We start from the raw sequence: 19,215 nt of genomic DNA, 5'->3' as shown, positions 1-19,215 counted from the left end.
CAAACTTCATGCTAATTAAGGAACCTCAACATCTATGTCTGATTTCCCATCCATGGGAAACCAAGGAAGGCTGTCCATGTCCAGTGGGTCACAAAATTGTAAGAGTTCTCCATTCCCAGCATCCCTCAAATCTTGCTCTTTCTCCCCATCTGGACATTGAAATTACTCTAGCTCAAGTTCCCTTAGCTCTCCTCAGGACATCCTCAATTGCCTTTTTTTCCCTTTCTCTAACACCTCATTTCTTTATCCACTGTCTCCCTTCCATGTCACTATTATAAATGTCTCTAGGTATATAAAGGTTTCCATTACTCAAAACACATTAAACATTGTAGATAATAAATTTACAAACTCCAAGTATTGTACTTAACAGGTTTCATGATCTGGCCACTTAACTGTTCATTTACTAATCCACCAGCCAGAGTTCCTTCCCATATGATGTCTCTGTGTCTCCCTGTGTCATTTCTTCACTTTAATAATAATAGTAATAATTTATAATAATTTCTTGAATATTCATGTGTTACTTATAAGAAAATCCACTTTCAGCTTAATAATAGCTTGCAGGAACAAAAGAAGTACTACTACACTAAGCAAATGAACATTTTAATTGTAAGACATATTGCAATTCTAGAAACATCAAGTTGTGAACAAGTTGCAGGTGTGAGCTTTGAAGACATATCCTAATAGGTACTATTTAGTAAGCATCAACAAAGGACTCTGTACTAATTTAGCTAATGAATATTTTCTTGCTAATTTGCCTCCAAGGAACTCTCAACATGTAGTCCTGCCCGTCTATACATGACTTCTAGATTGTTCTTTTGTGTTAGAATCAAACTTCACAGAATCTATGTGGTGCAAGATTGTTGGGTCTGCAAAGAGAATAAGGGTTTACCTACTAGCTATGTAATATTTGTTATATTTTAAGGAAAAAGCTCCTGTTAAAAATAGGACCAAAAAATAGCCCCCGAATATATATATATTCTGTATTGCTGGCAGCAGAGAATTAATTATTTCTGCTTCCTGGAGAGGGTGAAAGGGGTGAAAATGAGAGGATTTGCTCTTTTTGTCCAAAGACACAATTTTATTTTTTTAAAAGAGATTACCAATTTACTTATTAACTCAAGGTAAATTAAATACTTGGGTCCCAGGCCAGGGATTCCCTCAGATTTTTTTTAACCACTTTTGGCCTCTTAATATTTGACCAGAGTTTGAGTTGAGATTAAGCAGTCACAGATCTTGATCTGATAAGGGAAAGAGAATTAAAATGGACAAAAAGAAGTGAGGCTAATTGGCATTTCCAAGTGATTTTCCCTTTGCGATTGGAGAAAGAAACTCTCATGAGGGAGAGTGGTGTTTGCTTTCTCCTTGCTACCTTCTTTGTGTGTGTGCCTGTGAGACCCCTGACCAGGCCTCACCCCAGTCTCTCCAGGCTATAAGTGAGGCGGGCTTTGTTGAGAGTGTCTATGCACATTTAATGAGACTTCTGTTGTCTGTGCTCAGAGGATTCCAGACCCTTCACTACATTTCATTTGGAATTCATCCGACATGGGCTGTTCTCCAGGCTTAATGGCTGAGAGGTCCTTTCCAAAGGGGAAAGAATTCAGGGATAGAATTTAATAAAGTTTAGTATGAAAGCTAATTCTTCATAAAACCCTGAAAATTTTCCCCCAAAGTCCAGACACCAAAACTATCCTGTACCTCACTGCCCTCCTCTCTTGGGGTAATGAATCTGCATTTGTAAATAAGGACTAACTTCATGACAGTTTAATGGGGTTGGGGAAAATAATTGCCTTTCTTTCTTTCCTTTTCTTAATTTTTTTTCAATGTGGCTCCTCCTATCATGTCCTGCTATGGTGACCCATGATGGTGGGTTTACTAGAGATAAAATCCTTAAAGTGAGACTAAAATAAACACAAAGATAATCTTATTCCATTTTTGGGCTTAAACTGTCTACCAAAGAGAAGCACATTCATTGTAAAAATGAACAGGCTTCTAGGGAAGCAGTCTGAGAGGCAGAGTGGTGGGTGCTGGGCTAGAGATGCATGAAGAAGCTATCAGCTGGGGGTCCTCGTTGATGTGACCTCTTCTGGCCTCCATGGCCTCCTCACTGGCCTTATTCATTCCTACCCCAATGACACCTCCTTTTGCTTTAGCTTCACTCAAGCTCAGATTCACCCTCAGTGCTATTATTTTCAATTTGCCTTTGAGCTTCAGTATCCTTTCTTGCTTCTTTGCTTTGCTGATCTCTACCCACCCTTCAAGAATCCTCTCTCTGGGAAGTCTTCTATGTGCCCTCTCTCTGTTCTCTCCCAGCACTCTGCTCAGGTGCTGTTTGGGCTTGTTGACGGTGTTGATAACATTATTTATCTGTTCACATGAGAGCCTCTCACCCTTAGACTCTGAGCCAATTGAGGTCAGGCATGAAGCTAATTCATTCATTTGTTCATCTGCTGATGTGCTCATTGAATCATTGGATCACACACACTGTGCTAGAGATACAAGGGAGAGCTCAGCAGACATAGCCTTTGTTTCAGTCTAGCAAGGGAGACAGAAAACACAGTAACCAAAAAAAATAAATGCTGTGAAAGAAGCAAACAAGCTACTGAGATAAAGAAATGGGAAATACACTATATTATAAATGGGATTGTGAGGGAGCTTCTTGGGGGATGTGAAAATTAAGTTAAGATCTGAAGAGAGAAGAACTAACTTTAGAACAAATCAAACTGACAACTCAATCATTCATTGAACGAAGAAATCTAAAGGGGAGATCCTCATGCTTTACTGTGCTCAATTAAAAATATTGCTGAGAATAAAGTCAGTGGGGATTTCCTAAGGCAGTGCTGGGAAGGCTTCCTGGGTGCTATCTCTGATCTATTGGCAGTGGCTGCTTGGAGTGCAGTTTTGAGGAGGACTGTGGTTGTATCCAGGCTCAGTGGGAAAGAGTGCCATGATCAAGGAAAGAGGTCAATGTGGGTGAAGAGATAATGGTGTCTGGAGTGCAAAACCCTGTTTATTCCTGTCAAATGGACTGACAGGCAGCTGGGACCATTTCTCATGTTTTTACTTCTAACTTTTCCTCTTTGCTCTTTGATTCTTCTCTCAGAGTTCAACTTATCTCTTCTTCATCCAATCAGCTTATGATATTGTCATGTTTTAAGATTTCCCCAACTACATATGTATGCAAATCCCCAAGTATATCACATACACGTATGTGAATGTATGTATGTGTCCACATATAAAAAATATGCATATGAATGTGTATACATGTGTATATGTCATGTGCACACTGCACATTCTCATGTATTCCTGATCAATTCCATCTCACTTCATGTAAATATGAACATTCAATAGCACTGCCCCATCTCATACTCAAATTACCAACTCTCGTCCTAGCTGGAGCAAATATTTCACCTGGTCTGTGTATAACTCCTTCAAGCAGACTGGTGAACCCTAAGGAAATAGGATTTAGGTTTACAAGATCTGAATCTAAATCTTAGCTCTTCTTCTAACTAGTAATAACTCCCTCAAGCTTTAAATGTAAAATGTAGGCTTAATAATAATAATAGATATCACACACTCCTCACAGAAATGTCAGAAGATCAAATGAAACTATGCATATGAGTACATTTGAAAAACTCGTGAGGTATTTAGAAATGTAATATTCCACAAGTGTGCTTCAATTACCTATTTCATTCTTTTGGTACCTCTCTGTACCTGGTACTCCCATGTGAAAGAACTTAGAAGTGGGGCTCCTTTGATTTATCTAGTAAATCATGATGCATAAATGGGTATTTATTAAGTGCATTCAGATACAAATAAAAAATGGCTCCATACATGCTTGTTTTCCCGCTTGGTAACAGAAGAAATAAATTTGAACATAGTTTTAAAACTTTTTGATTTGCTGGTTTCCAAAGTAAAATTCTATTAGACTAAAGTTTCTCTCATGCTAGGTCCCTTTTACAGAATCTAATATTTCCATGTAGAGGAGAGATAGCTCGTCTCATTTTAAGGTTACTGTTAATTCAATGCAAATTAAATACTTTATTTTATTTTTTACATTTTTTAGAAGTTTATTTATTTTGAGAGAGAGAGAGAAAGAGAGAGAGAGAGAGAGAGAGAGAGACGGTGCAAGTGCAGGAGGGGCAGAGGGTATGGAGGAGAGAGAGAGAATCCTAAGCAGGCTCTGCACTGTCAGTGCAAAGCCCAATGCAGGGCTCAAACTTATGAAACTGTGAGATCATGACCTGAGCTGAAACCAAGAGTCAGACGCCCAACTGACTGAGCCACCCAGGTGCCCTAAATACTTTAAAATCAGGTCTTGTTTCCAAAGGAAATAGACCAATGGAGAGAATGTCGCAAAATCCCTAATGGGGAAATGACAGCTGTAGAGAAAGCACATCAACTAATACAAGAGATGCAACATGACTTTGGCCTCTAGAAACACTAGCAGGGAGTCAATGAGGAGTTCTAAATTCTGACTCCTAAAACCCAATAGCTACATGACTTGGGAAAAGCACACTTCTCTGAGCCTCACAGTGCAGAGCCAGGCTCTTTTCTAGGCACTAAGGAAGCAATAGTGAAAGCAACGGTGAACATTCTGGGAAGGAGCTCAGCACACTGAAACAGGATAAAATCAAAGAGAATTGCATTTGGGGGCATCTGGATGGCTCAGTCGGTTAAGTGTCTGACTTTGGCTCAGGTCATGATCTCATGGTTCATGGGTTTGAGCCCTGCATTTTGCTCTGCACTGATAGTGGGCAGCCTACTTGGGATTCTCTCTCTCCCTCTCTCTCTGCTGCTACCCCTACTCTCTCTTTCTCTCTCTCAAAATAAATAAATACGCTTAAAAAAGGGGGGGGGATTGTATCTGGGTACATCATAGCCAAACAGTAGAAAAGATAAAAAAGAAATCTTAAAATTAGTGAAAAAAAAGGCACATTATGTACATGAGAAAATGTTTCATATGACTGCACACCTGTCATCAGAAACCATGGACGCCAAAAGCCAGTGCAAGAATATTTTTAAAGTGCCAAAAAAAATCTATCAATCTCAAATTCTATATCCATCAAATATATTCTTCAATAATGTAGGCAGAATAAAGACATTTTCAGATAAAGATAAGCTGAGCAGAGTCATTGTTGCTAGACATGTACTATAAGAAATGCAAAACAAAGTTACTCACTGTGAAGGAAAAGTGGCCCCAGAAAGAAAAGAAATGGACACACAGATCTTGGTGAATGGATGAAAAGCACCAGAAATGGTAACTCTCTGAAATTCACTGCAGCTTGATAAAGTAATCATTCACACTCAGATTCACATATGAGGAAAATGTGGGAGAGAAAGGTTTAAAGACTTAACCATAAATCATACCTGTAGAGATGGCAGAGCTTGCATTTGAAAAAATCCCTGTTTCTTTATTCCTTTGACTAGAGCAGCCTATATCTCAAAAGTGGTTTTAGAAGGAGAAGTCAAAGATTTGGAGAGAAGGCACACCTTGCCCTCTCTTCGCTGCATGAAAATATCACAAAGCAAAGGTAAGGGCAGTGGGGAACAAGGTCTTCTGGAAGAGAGTGGAAGGCTGATAGATGCAGAATATGAGGGGCTATTGCTTTGGAGTGACTTTTTCCCCTTCCATGGTTCCAAGAGACTGTTCTTTAGCTTGGACTTTAGGGTGAGTGTTTGGTGTGGGGCTGATTGCTGGGAAGACTGAGATGGAAACAGTACTGCCTTTGTTGTTGATGAGCACAGGCACTGACCTGGATTAGCTTGTACGAACGTGCATAAAAGAGCAGGTGGGCTAGGGGAACCTACTCTAACAACACTCTGGAGAAACCACTTGTTTGGATCCATGACTCTCTCTAAGTCATCACCCACTGTTAGGCAACACAGGCTGTCTGCCCTAGCCACTTCTCCTTGCTGCCATTTAGTGGACTGGATTCTGTTAATTCTCTGTGCTAGAATATTACTGTTTCCTTAGCCTGGATCTCTAACATTAAGACTAAACCTTATTTACCCTTAACCTGACTTCTATCCTTTCCCTTACCTTTACCTGACACTAGCTCTGACCCAACACTCACTGATTCTCTCAATTTGAATCCTTTTTGGTCTTCGAGGGCCAAATCCTGTCTCACTACCTCCAGGTAGCCTTCCTTGACTTCTCTAGCCCCAGAGCACCTGGGACTCAAAAAATGTGATACCTTCTAGAAAAATTCCCTGCACCAACACCTTTTTTCCTCTTGTTCTCTGCCTCCTTCCTTGTGATAGCTAAACTGTATTGATAACCTACCACGTGCCAGGCACCACACTAAATGATTTTATATGTTATTTTATTTAATCCTCATACCATTTCCATTTCACAAATAAGGAAATCAATGTTCATTGAGAGTCAGTCCTTCACCCAAGCATCCTGGTTGTTTACAGAGCTTAGTAGACAATATTCTCTCTTATAACATTTTACTGCATCCCAGATCCTTTGGGTGCAAGTAAATAAAAGAGTCATTTTCAAGAAAAATTCACACATGCACTGACACATAAATCTGCATTCACTTTTTTTTCTCTCTCCACTGTGAGGCCTTAAGGGCCTGGGTCCTGTCTCTGTCAGGTCTTGTGTCTGCTCAGAACAATAACTCCAATAAATATGCTGATTGGCTGAGCTGAGGAAGTTTGGTATTCCCATAGTGAGGCTGATTAAACAAGTAGCCGATCAACAGTTTGAGGTTATTTGCAAAAGTGAAATATACTTAATCAGGCCCGGTGATTGTGGCCAAAACTCTAATGAAGGATGCAAGGTTCAGTGGAGACTTGTACCCTGTGCTCATGTTGCACTCCCCATACACCTCCTTCCAGTTCTATTACAGAAATGGAGGCAAACCTCTAACTGTTCTAAGCATCCGAGAGGAGGGATGTGAAGTAATTTTTCACTCAGTAGATGAGGCTGGGACAACCAAAGCTGAAATGAGATTTTGCAAACACAAAGAAGTTTATTAGTCTGGGCAGAAAGTCAAAATCACTAATTTTTCCTGCAGACACATTTTGTGCCTCATTCTTGCCCTCCTGGGCTCTGGTGCACGCTGACCTCTGCAGTGGGTGAGAGGGTCGTTAGTTTAATTTTGCATGATGGAGATCGTGGCTCCTGGTTCTTTCTACGCTGGGCATGTTTCAGGGGTATCACAGCCTCATTGCCCCCCAAATGTAGCTGCTGCCCTCCAATTGCCCTCTCCCCATCCAAAAATGTATATGCGTGGTGGACTGAAGAGCTGTGGCACCTTACAAATTATCCATTCAGACTGTCAAGCATCTTTTGTTTGGAAGGAAAGGAGATGTGACAAATGTAAACACTGGAGAATGGGGCCTGCTACAGAGGACGGATGCCATGTCAAACCTGATAAAAGCTGATGATGCATTCCTTCGCTGTTAGTCAGCTGGCTGCTCTCTCCCTCCAGCTCCCCTCAGCCCCTTTTTTCTCTGCTGTGATATTTTCTTTCATTCAGACCCTGTAGGCATGCTCTGGAAGCAAGGTTCTGATTAGTCTGAAACTGCCTACCTTCTGTTTTTATTTTCGTCCATGTTTCTCGTTTGATGCCAGGCTACAGGGTACAGATACAGATCACATTAGATGAGGGCCTCTTGTTTCCTAGGACACAAGGCAAAGAGGATTCCTTTCTGTCACCCTGAGTGGAAGGACCATCTGGTTCAAATGCTGATGGAGGCTGTGCCTTCAGTTATTGAGGTCCTGGTTTCATAACATGTCCTGAGGTAGAGGTGTAGGTTGGAAGGCCTGGGGGATGGTCAAAGGAAAGGAATAGCCCGGAGCAAGTTGTGAAAACCAAATCAGCGTTTTACTCCAACTCCATCCCTAAGACATGACTACATCAGCTTCTAGCATGTTGAAAGTGGCACTCAAGTCGGACGTGACTGGCTATGGATGGCGCCTCTTAGAGTGGCCGTCCAGGTGTGGGGTATCTCTTGCCAGCTTTGGCCATGTTAGGACATCTCATTTCTTCTCCATTTGTATAGCTCTTGCCTCAGATAAGCCATAGTATAAAGTAACAGTTAAGAGAACAGGTGTTGGGGTCAGACAGATTATGGCTCAAGTTCCAGATCCATCTTTTTCACTCTTAGTCAAGATTGCATTTGGTTGCAAGCAAGATCAATGTTGACCAGTAAATAACAGGGGAGCTATTCATCTTACACAACCAGAAGTCCAGGGGGAGGCAGGCCAGGGCCATTACAGTGGCTCAGGGATTCCATTGTGGACCAGCTTCTTCCAGCTTCCTGTCCTGCATCCTTAGGGACAAAAATATAACCCCAACGTTCTCCATGGAATGTGGTTTATTTTCAGGAAAAGATATAATGATGGTGAGATAAACAAGCAAAATCATTCAGTGTCTCTCAGGGTTCCCAGGAGAGAGATTGCTCTCAATTTCAGCTAGAACTACCCTCAGTGTGTTCCAAAGCAGAGGCTCCATGGGGCAAAGACCTCCAAAATCCTCCCCTGGGTCTTGTCAACTAACAAGCACATATGTGTCAACACAGCTGATGTCTTTTGTCCTCTTGTTATGCTCACTTTTTTAAGAATGACTCAACTCTGAGCCGACTCTCTAGGCTTGACTTTACAACATTTTTACTATTGCACAGCCATGAACCTGAGCCAATGTGGTGATAGATTGGGGCCAGAAGGGGGGCAGTGGTGGTGGGCTTAGAGAAGAAAGAACCTGTGAGTGAGACACTCTTTCCCAATGGAGAGTGATTGGATGTGGAGGGCTCCATGTTGACTCTGGGTTCTTCACTTGGGGGAGCTGGGAGGATGGTGAGACCATGAATAGGAAAGAGAAAGTCAGCAGGAGGAATGTGTTCAGGATGGAAAACGAGAAGTTCAGTCTGGGACACGGAGAGGTTCTGGGGTTATGCAAAAGCATATCCAAGGGGAGCTACTAAGGCTGCAACTGGAAATCCAGGCCTAGAGTTCAAGAGCGAGGTCAGTAAGGGTAAAATGCAAGAACTATTTAATGATATTAATGAGAGAAGATAGACATTTTAAAGTTTTGGACTGAAATGGTGAGGTATATTCCCATTAGTTATGGGCATCCATCCCATGATGGAATCTACAAGCTGAATAAAATGAAGTCTGCAATTATCTGGTGAATATGATCTTTGTGGAGAGCCTGTTGAGGGGAAAACACAAACCTCTGGTTCCCCATAACTGCAGGAAAATTGGGAAGGGTGGGTATTTCTGAGTTCACAGGAATAAATAATTCATTGTGTTGTGTAAGTTTTGCAGGTTTTTTTTAATACATCAGCTCATTTGAGGTTCATAAGAACCCTATGAATAAAGCAAGGGAGAGCTTTTTTTATTCATTGACAACTGAGGAACGAGGGACGCAGTCAAAGCCCATGATGTGTACAGACTTGAACAGCTAAGCCCACGATAGATACGAGATCCCATACCAGCTGACCCAGTGTGATTTCCACCCTGGCTCACAGAGGTGCTGGGCCTTCTAGATCCTTCCTCTCAGGCAGTGCCCAAACAGGACTCATCAAAAACACTTCATAATACCACCTCCACTCTTTGATGACTGCATAGTGAACTGAATAAATGATTCTTTTTTTAAGTCTATCTATCTATCTATCTATCTATCTATCTATCTATAGAATTCAGGAGGGACGGGGCGGGGGGGGAGAGAGAGAGAGAATCTCAAGCAGGCATGAACCGTGAGATCATGACCTGAGCTGAAACCAAGGGTCAGGTGCTTAACTGAGTAAGCCACCCAGGTTCCCCAACATAAATGGTTCTTCAACTTCGGTTCACTTGGCAAACTTGTAAGATGCAGATTTCTGAGATTCACCCTAAAAGATTCCACTCTAATACATGTATTAGTAAGTGTTCTTCAGAGAAACAGGATCAATAGATTACATATCCTTATCTATCTATCTATCTATCTATCTATCTATCTATCTGTCTGTCTATCATCTATATATTATCTATCTATCTATTTATTATCTATCGATCATCTATCTATCATATAGAGAGGGAAAGAGATATATTGGCAGATATAGATATAGATACAAATACATTATGAGAATTGGGCTCACATGATTATGGAGGCCAAGAAGTCCCAAAATTACAAGCTGGAGACCTGGGAAGCTGGTGGTATAGTTTCATTCGTAGCCCAATAGCCTGAGACCCAGTAGTGCCCATGGTGTAAGCCCTAGTCTGAGGCTTGGAGGAAACTGATGTTCCAGCTCAGAGAGATGCTCCAGTCAGACAGAAAAAGAGAATTCCCCCTTCCTCTGCCTTTTTGTTCTATTCAGTTCCTCAGTGGATTGGTTGATGCCCACACACACTGAGGAGGGTGCTGACTCAAATGTTAATCTCTTCTAGAAACACGCTTACAGAGACACTCAGAAATAATGCTTAAGCAGATATGTAGACATCCCATGACCCACTCAAATTAATATGCAATGTTAACCATTGCAGTATGTCTGTCTATAGTCCAGGATTCTGCATTTTTGCAAGCATCCCAAGTGAGTAGGATGTGGATGGTTCACCCTCCATATTTTGAGAATCACTGAAACAAGGGGGAATATAGGTGTGGGAAAGATGTCTCAGCCTTTGTTCTTTTCTCACCCCCCCCCCCCCCCCCATTCTCTAGATGAGGAAGAGTTGCTTATCTGATTAGCCAGATTCTGGGACATGGACTAGGCTATATTTACTGATGGACATGATCACTATTTCTTAAAATGTTGAGTAGTTGTCTTTCTTATCCTCTTTTCTACTTCTTGCTGCTGTTTTGATAAGAGGGACATCACTAAGATGAGCCAAGATCTCTCAATGCCTGACTACTTTCTCCTGTCTTTTGCTTTCTTTGTATGCTCTCTTGAATGTTGTCATGAAAACTCTGGTCCACTGGATCATATGGCCCAGCCAGAAGGTGATAATACCTAAGAATTGTAGTTGGGAGGAGGGGTCTTTGTAGGCAATTAGACTAGTTTGTAAGCTTCCCTCAGTCTTAACTGAGTGTTACATTGGATATATTAGGTATTGGTCTCAATAAACTTTTTTTTTACCTTGGATACATTTGGTTTTGCTTCCTTTTTTTTTAAGCTTAAAAAATTTTTATTTTATTTTTAATGTTTATTTTTGGGAGGGGGGAGAGGGAGAGAGAGAGAGTGCAAGTGGGATAGGGGCCAAAAGAGGGAGACAGGATCCAAAGCAGGCTCCGTGCTGTGAGCGCAAAGCCCAACGCAGGGCTCGAACTCACAACCCTGAGATCATGACCTGAGCCAAAATCAAAAGTCGACTGCTTAACTGACTAAGCCACCCAGGTGCCCCGGTTTTGTTTTCTAGCTTCTTCAGGATTACTAGCTAACATTTACTAAGTGCACACTATGTGCCAAACAGTGAGTGTTTTGCATAAAGTAAATCATTTTATAATGACCCTGTGATAAAGTACTATTATTATCCCATTTTTTCCCCCCAGATGAAAAAAAAATTGCCCAAGGTTTTCTCACTTGTGAGTGAGCAAGATTTGAATCTAGGGCATCTGCCTTTAATTGCACGCACCTTGTCATTCCTATTCTCCTCTCACCCACTATAGTTTCCCATATTAGGAACTGCCTGGAGGAAGGTATGGGTAATAAAGGTCAAATGTTGGAATTCTAGGGACCCCTGCACGGATACCATCTTGGTATGATAGAGGCCAACTCAAAAGCAAAAAGACACAAGAATACAAAGCCATTATTTGTCTGATTAGAATCAAAGCTCTATTTTGAATGCATCAACCAGACAGATTTTTTTTTCAATAGCTTGATGGACTCTTCTGAATGGGCACTTAACTCTGGCCCCTCTTAGCAGCTGTTGGAATTTCTATAACCTCAATGGTTCTGGGATCAACAGACGATGAAACTTTTTAGCAGATCCATTTTCTCTGAGCCAGTTGACAAGTACAGGGGTAGTATTCCCTATCTTAGAACAAACTATTAATCAGAAAGAAAGACAACAACCATAAATCGACAGGAATTGGGTACTATCGTCCCCGAATGACTTTGCCCTGCCAAAAGTGTTCTTGGCTTTATAACGTTGGTGGACACTGGCCCTAGCCCAGCGGTTTTCAGTTTTTCTTTATGGAGTCGAATAGACTAAACTCAGCACTTTCTCAGTCTCTCAAATAAGTGTACTGACATCATTTGGAAATTATAAGAATCCACATATCAGGCCAAATTCCACCCTGGGTTCAACATCCGCTCCCCGCCCCTCCTCCCCTCCCCTGAAATCAACCCCCAAGAGTATGGTTAAGTGAGGGTAGAACTTGGCCGGAAGCTTGTTATTTTTGCAGTTTTAATTACACATACCTCATCCATTTGACCAAATTAGGAGAGAAGGTTCATGGAGGGAAGCTTCGCTTATTGGCTTGCTTTAATGTCTGGTTCCTCAAGTACCTAACTTGGGAATTTCAGGAAAATAGTCAAGAATTGACATTTTGCATTTTTACAGCTGGGAAGAACTTGGATCATTAGTATATAATCCAAACCCCATGGTTTTGTAGACCAAAACAAAAACAAAACAAAACAAAAACAAAAAAGCCCCTGAGATTTAGAAAGGAAAAGTGCTCAAGATCATATGAAAGGTATGGTGACCCAGGCAGAAAGAAAGAAAGAAAGAAAGAAAGAAAGAAAGAAAGATAGATCCAGGACTCTGCCTCCCTTGTTTAGTGTTCTTTCGAAACACTCAACTAGAAAGGATGATTTATCACAGAAGTTTGCTCCTGCTGTGTTCAGTAGTTGGAAGGACCTAGATTTTAGAGCCAGGGAAGAGTAGGAGTGAATCCAAGTTCAAGTACTTCCTAGCCATTTGCGCCTAGTTTCTTAACTTCCATGGGTCTTAGTTTTCCTATTTATCAAACCGAGAGGACTAAGACCTACTTCCTAAGGATTTGTGACAATTAAGTGAAATGGTATTCACCAGGCAAGTGAAACACAGTAGCTGTTTGGTCTCCTTCTCCATAGAGCTTCTGGGTTATAAATGATAGAAACTCAAACTGGCTTGAGCATAACAGGGAATTTGTCAGGCCACCTGTATGACTCTGAGTAGATTTTGGTTCAAGGGAGGCTGGTTCTATAGGCCTAAATGTTAATATTAGAAATTATAGTTTTCTTCTGCATAAGTGACACTCTCAGGCCAGCTCATGTTGGTGTGACAAAATGGATGTCAGCAGCTGCAGGTTCATATCTTACAAAGTTCCAATCCAGAAAAGAGAAAACTTTTATTTCCCAATATTTTTTACTAAAGATTCCAGAATTAAGTCACGCTGGCCTAACTCTGATAAAATATAGAACGGAGCGAGTCAGGTATTGAACAATTTGCTGTGCCATATGCCATATGGATAGATCAGAAGGTCAGGTTGAGGTCATATGCCCAGTCCTGGAGCTTGGGGGTCATGGTGATGGAGAATGGAGTGAACCTCCAGGAACACGTAGATTGAGAGGGGGCAGGGCTACTTTTCCATGAAACAATCCAAAGGCTCTTGAGAGGATGAAGGCGAATGGGCACTAGAGAAGCAAAAACAAGTTTCACTTCCCTTCTTTTTCCTCCTTGTTCCACCTTTGTCAACACTCACGAGGATGTTTGTTCTCTCAAAATTGTTATACAACTTATCTATGCAAGAAGGAAATAGATAGTACTGAACTTAGTGCCTCTTGGGCTGAGTAATTAGACTTTTATGGTTACAAAAGAAAGAATTGGTCACAGGAAGTATTCTTTTCTGCTAGCGATGCTTTATCTTTCTTTATAAAATCAAAAAAGCAAATTATATTAAAATGGGAAAATAGTGCTTGCAAGTAGGGCTAAAAAATGCCATCTATCATTAAACATGAGTTGTCACACTCCATGGCACTATGTCCTATTTAGATGTAATATTGTTTATTGAAACAAAAGTTATTTATTAAACATTTACTGTGTGCTAGGCACTGTGATTGAGTTAAGTACTGAGGACACAGCAAGTACGTTAAAAATAGTTTTGAAAGTAATATACCTTAAGATTCAGTAAATGCAAAAGTATTTATTAAGGCCCAGCCATGTGTTGACCATCTTTCTAGGCAGTACAGGAAGTGAAAAATTAAAAGCCAGGAGAGCATAGTGATAAAGTACACAAGGCTTTGAAGAGAGATGACTGTGTGCTCAACATTTGGCTTCATCACAGATCCACTGCATGACCTTGGGGAACCTGTCATTGAACTCAAGTTCTGTAAAATGAGCATAAGAGTTGCATTTGTTTTTCAAGGTAATTGTGAAGATTAAAAGTCATAATGTATTTCAAGTGTGGCACATAGCACAAAGTAGGTTACAAAATAGTAAGATGTGGAAATTTTTGCATCGACTTCCTACCACCCACCTCGAAGTCCCAACATGCACATATGCGCATGTGCACACCCCCACACCTATGCACACGCGTGCACGTGTGTGTGCAAGCACACACATACTCATGGAGCCACTGATGTAATAGACGCAAGGGCTAAATATATATGCTGTGATCACCGTGGGTCAGAACCTGAAAATATTTTGCAACCTCTAGCTGTTTAGGCTGCCTTGCTACCTAGAAGGCAAACCTGCAGCTTGTCACCATGCCACACGTGTCCACACACATGCGAAATGTGAATTGTTGGTGGTCCCTAAGAAACCAACCATGCGAAACATTTGGGTCCCTGTGTGGTTCATAACTGTGATTCTCACACAGAAATTAGTCTCTTTGTAGTGAGGCCAACCCAACTGCTAACTGTGTGACAAAGAAAGTGAGAAGGGAGCTTTGAAATAGCATGGTCACTATGGACTAATGGGTACACTGGATTTATCCTCCCATGTTAAACAACTAGAGACCAGACAAAGCTGTGAAACATTGGTAGTACATGACACTGGGTAGCTGGCAACTCAAGACAGTGATCCCTGAGAGAAGAGAAATCAATGCTTCCCAGGTTACTGCCTGGAGAAAAGTTCCAGGAGGTGTTACACAGAGGAGGCAGAACAGAAACAGAGCCCAGGAACCTCCTTAGTTGAGGATGGAGCTCAGGGAGGCCAACACAGGTGGAATTCTGAACTGAACCCTGCATAGTTTGGATCTGCTCTTTCTTTTTCTCCTTTTTCTAGTTTCCTAAGATGGTAGCTTAGATCATTGATTTTAGATCTTTCTTCTTTTCTAATGCATGTATTCAGTACTATGAACATTTTTCTAAGCACTACTTTCTTTGCATCTGACAAATTTTGATACATTGTATTTTATTTAGTTCAAAATATTTTTAAATTCTCTTGAGATTTCTTTTCTGACCTATGTGTTATGTATGTATGTATGTATGTATGTATGTATGTATGTATGTATTTTCCAGAGGACATTATGTTTTGTTGTATGAATGTCAAATATTTTACAGTACTTATTTACCATATTTTATGTATTCCATAAAATAAGCACTATTTGAAAATATGCTAGAATTCATAACAGAAGTAATGCAAAGAATAGATGCTTGAAACACATGCAGTAGGAAATTATTCCCAATTTTATCATTCAATCTTTTTGATAAGGAATGTTTCTAGTGCTATGGACCAACTTGATCTTCTTTGAAATGTGTTGTCCACTTTTATGTTTCAGTCACAGTAGCTATAAATAGTTATTTAAGGGTATCCTTGTCTAAATTCCCATCAATAAGAACCAATCAATTTGTACTCTCAGTGTCATTGTCTCCGTTCACCGGAGTCTCCTCCAAATCAGAGAGCTCATGGACATTTTAGACGATCCCTGGTTTTGGTTTGTGTTTGATCAATATCAGTCCTTTCAGTCATATGACCTCCATCTTTGCTTCTCACACTCTTCTCCCACAGAAGATTCTGAACAAATACATTTAGACTTTCTTCCTTTGCATTTCCTCATACTTAAATGTGACCATAACAATGCTCTGATCGGGGTGAGACTGTGTTATTGGCACATAGTGGAGTTTTTTCTGCAAGCTTACTCCACAGAGACTGAAGGCATGAAGATCTAATACATTAGAGAGATCAAGTCTTGATCTTTGTGTTTCTAAAATTTTTCCCATTCCGTTTATGGATGTAATGGTTGTTCTTAATTTGCTTAAATCCTCTTGTGAAACCAAGTCTGTTCTTTTAATGATAACGATATCTGCTAAAGCAGCTTGCCTAGAAGTCTCATTGATAAGGCCATCAGGTTTTTCTTCTGCTAAATGTTTTAATCCATATTTTGAATCCAAAAGTGTTATGATCTCAGCAAGATAAATATCAATCTGTAATTCAGCATCAACCCCAAACATAAAAGCCACAGCACCAGGATCTGCTAACCCAGTGGTCTCTAATGGTATGTAATCAAAATTTCCCTTCTTCTGCATCAAATTCTCATTAGCTCTAAGGCCACCGTCCTTTACTGAACAGCAGAACCAACCGTTTCTAAGTCCTAACATTTCTTGGTAGGACTTTCCACCTTGGCTGGCAGCTAAGGATTTATCCACTGCACTTCCTTTCTCAAGTTTATTTAAAATAACTATTAATCTTTTACTATGTTACTCTGTCTAAATATAGTTCAGAAGTATTGTCTTCCTAGCACCTAAATACCCAGTGATAATTGTGACTGGGATCTTAGCACCAGGACTAGACTTTTCCTTTATCTCAATGGGGACCAAATCAAGACAGCCCTCCTCTGCCTGCTCCTCCTCCTCATCCACAGGTCCGATAGCCTATAATGTTCTGGCCAACTGCACAGCATGCCTGTCCCTCATCTGAAGAGCTGGGACCCCCATGTGTTATTTAGAAGTGTATTGCTTAATCTCCAGGTATTTTGGGATTTTTTCTAGCTATCTATTTGTTACTGATTTCTAGTTTAATTCCACTGTGGTCTGAGGGCAGATATTGTATGATTTCTATTTCACTACATTTGTTAATGTGTGTTTTATGGCTCAGAGTGTGGTCTATTTTGGTGAATGTTCCATGTGAGCTTGAGGATTAACTGATGGCACTGTTGAGTTCAACTGTATCTTTACTGATTTTCTGCCTGCTGGAATCTATTTTTTATAGAAGGGTGTTGAAGTCTGAATTGTAATAGTAGATTCTTCTATTTTTCTTTGCAACCGTATCAATTTTTGCCTCATGTGTTGTTAGGTGCATACACATTAAGGATTGTTATTTCTTCCTGGAGAACTGGCCCTTTATCATTATATAATTCCTTTCTTTATCCTTGATAATCAAGCGAAAGAAGAGAAGACAATGGATAAAGATAAGACTATTACTCTGGAATTCCATCATGAAAAATAACATGCTTTCTCACCAAAAATCAAGGTTTCTTAGAAACTATCACAGAAACTCTGTGTTGCACTGATGACACTTGTGCCCATGGCTGAGAAACTTTGAGCTAAAGCACTAGCTAGAAAATGGCAGATCCCTGCCGCCCCCTCAATGATTCAATTACTCAGAAGACTCTGTTTTGAGGAAAAATTTACTAAGTGCTATAACTCTCTCAGAGGAGTAACCTTCAAACAGCACATTCTGGGCTACCTGAGGGAAGATGATGGTCAGGGGCATTGCTTTGAGATGATGGATGAAGGGAAGGGAACTAACATAAGTTGAAGGCCTGTGATGAATCAGACACTATAACAGGTGCTTTGACATGTATTTCCATCCAATAATATAGCAATATTTATTAAATACTTACCATTTTCCAGTTATCTCTTTTGACCTTCAGAACATGCCAATGAATTGGGTCGACAAGTATAGAATATTGGTTAAAACCATAGGCCAAAGTCCCTGTATTTTGATTCTGGCTCTACTCCTGGTGTGTTACCTTGGGTGAATTACTTACCATCATGTGATTCAGTGTCTTCATCTGTGAAATGAAGACAGTAGGAGCTTCCTCCTCATAGCTTCTTTGCGGGAGGGCAGATACAAAGAGCTCTGTCATCATAGGCTAATACTGCCATTATTAGCCATATTATAAGTCAGGAAACTCAAGCTTGAAGAGCTGTGTCTGGGGTCACACACCCAGGACTTTGTCACCTTGGGGTGGAGCGGTACACAGTGAAAGAAAATTTGACTTGGATGAGTAGATGCAGTGGGGAGTGTATTGAAGTGTGAGACAAGGAGATCTTCTCTAGAAGACAGCCTTGGAAGGGAGCTTAGATATTGTAAACAAGTGTGGTGGAGATGGAGTTTCCCCAAAATGAATATTTTTCCAAATTCATTTGCCTACAGAGGCATCCCTACAGATTGCTTTTTACAGACAAACATGCAGAATGGGTTCTCCTGGGAAGATATATGGGGAAGACCCCCCCATCCCAGTCCCACCCCAAGCATACATGATGCATCATGAGCTATTTTGGTTCAGGTTAGGAGGATAACCTGGTGAAACCCCAAGGCCATTTGGTGGAAAGAGCTTTCTTTTTTTGCTTTCTTTACAGAGCTAGTCTTTGTAAACAGAGTTTCCCAGACAGGAAGAGGAAACTGGGTTCCAGTAAAAACAAGTCACTTGAGGAGAGACAGGAAGGAAGTTGTGTGAGTGTTTGGGGCTACTCACTTTGGTTCTGGATGGTCTTTTAGTCCCTTCCCAGTGTCCAAGGAATTTAATTAACACTGGAATAAAGCTGAGAAGGACTCTATGAGCTTCTAGAACCCCACCATTGATGCCTTGGGAGAGACATCCCATTGTGCCTAAAGCTTCCCATGCTTGCTATTCATACCAGCTGGGGGATTTAAAACCCTTTCTGACATCTGAATTTTATATTATGTTTAATTTCTTCAAAGTCTTCTGTGACTGTTGTCTGTAGGATTCATAATAGTCATGCTGATGTGGGCAGGACAAAGGGATTATCCCCATTTTGCAGATGAGAAAACAGTCTCTAGGAGAACACATTTCCTTCCTGAGGTCACATAGTTGGTGAGTGGCAGCGCTCAGGCTGAACTCAGAGGCTCATAAGGAGCCTGCTGAATGGCGGGGGGCTGGGAGGGGACAGGTGTTGGTACCAGTGCAGCTACGGGGAGTGAGGCTGGACTCAGAGGTGTGAACATAGCGGCTCAGTTTTCTGTACCTTTGCATCCTGCTGCCAGCCCTGTGCCATCTTGTCACAGGGGATCTCAGATATTTATTAAAATGTGTTAAAAGGAAACCAACAGAAGTCAGGGCTGGCTTGGCGCCAGGGGAGGGCTAAGCAGGAGTCCTGGCTGGGGAGAGTCCAGGG

General features: G+C 41.0%; 1 protein-coding gene and 1 pseudogene across 10 annotated transcripts in view; one reads left to right on the top strand and one right to left on the bottom strand.

The window, feature by feature from the left end:
• The window catches only part of LOC147578935 (uncharacterized), a 175,251-nt gene that overhangs the window by 63,772 nt on the left and 92,264 nt on the right, over positions 1-19,215 (top strand). The window lies entirely within an intron of this gene.
• LOC112863328 (putative COBW domain-containing protein 7 pseudogene) lies at positions 15,580-17,942 on the bottom strand (annotated as a pseudogene).

The sequence above is a fragment of the Puma concolor genome, chromosome B4 (genome assembly GCF_028749965.1).
Source record: "Puma concolor isolate L17-30 chromosome B4, mPumCon1.1.hap2, whole genome shotgun sequence".
NCBI classification, from domain to species: domain Eukaryota; kingdom Metazoa; phylum Chordata; class Mammalia; order Carnivora; family Felidae; genus Puma; species Puma concolor.
Note: the sequence above shows the minus strand (reverse complement) of the source record. Positions and strands in the feature narration are given on the sequence as shown.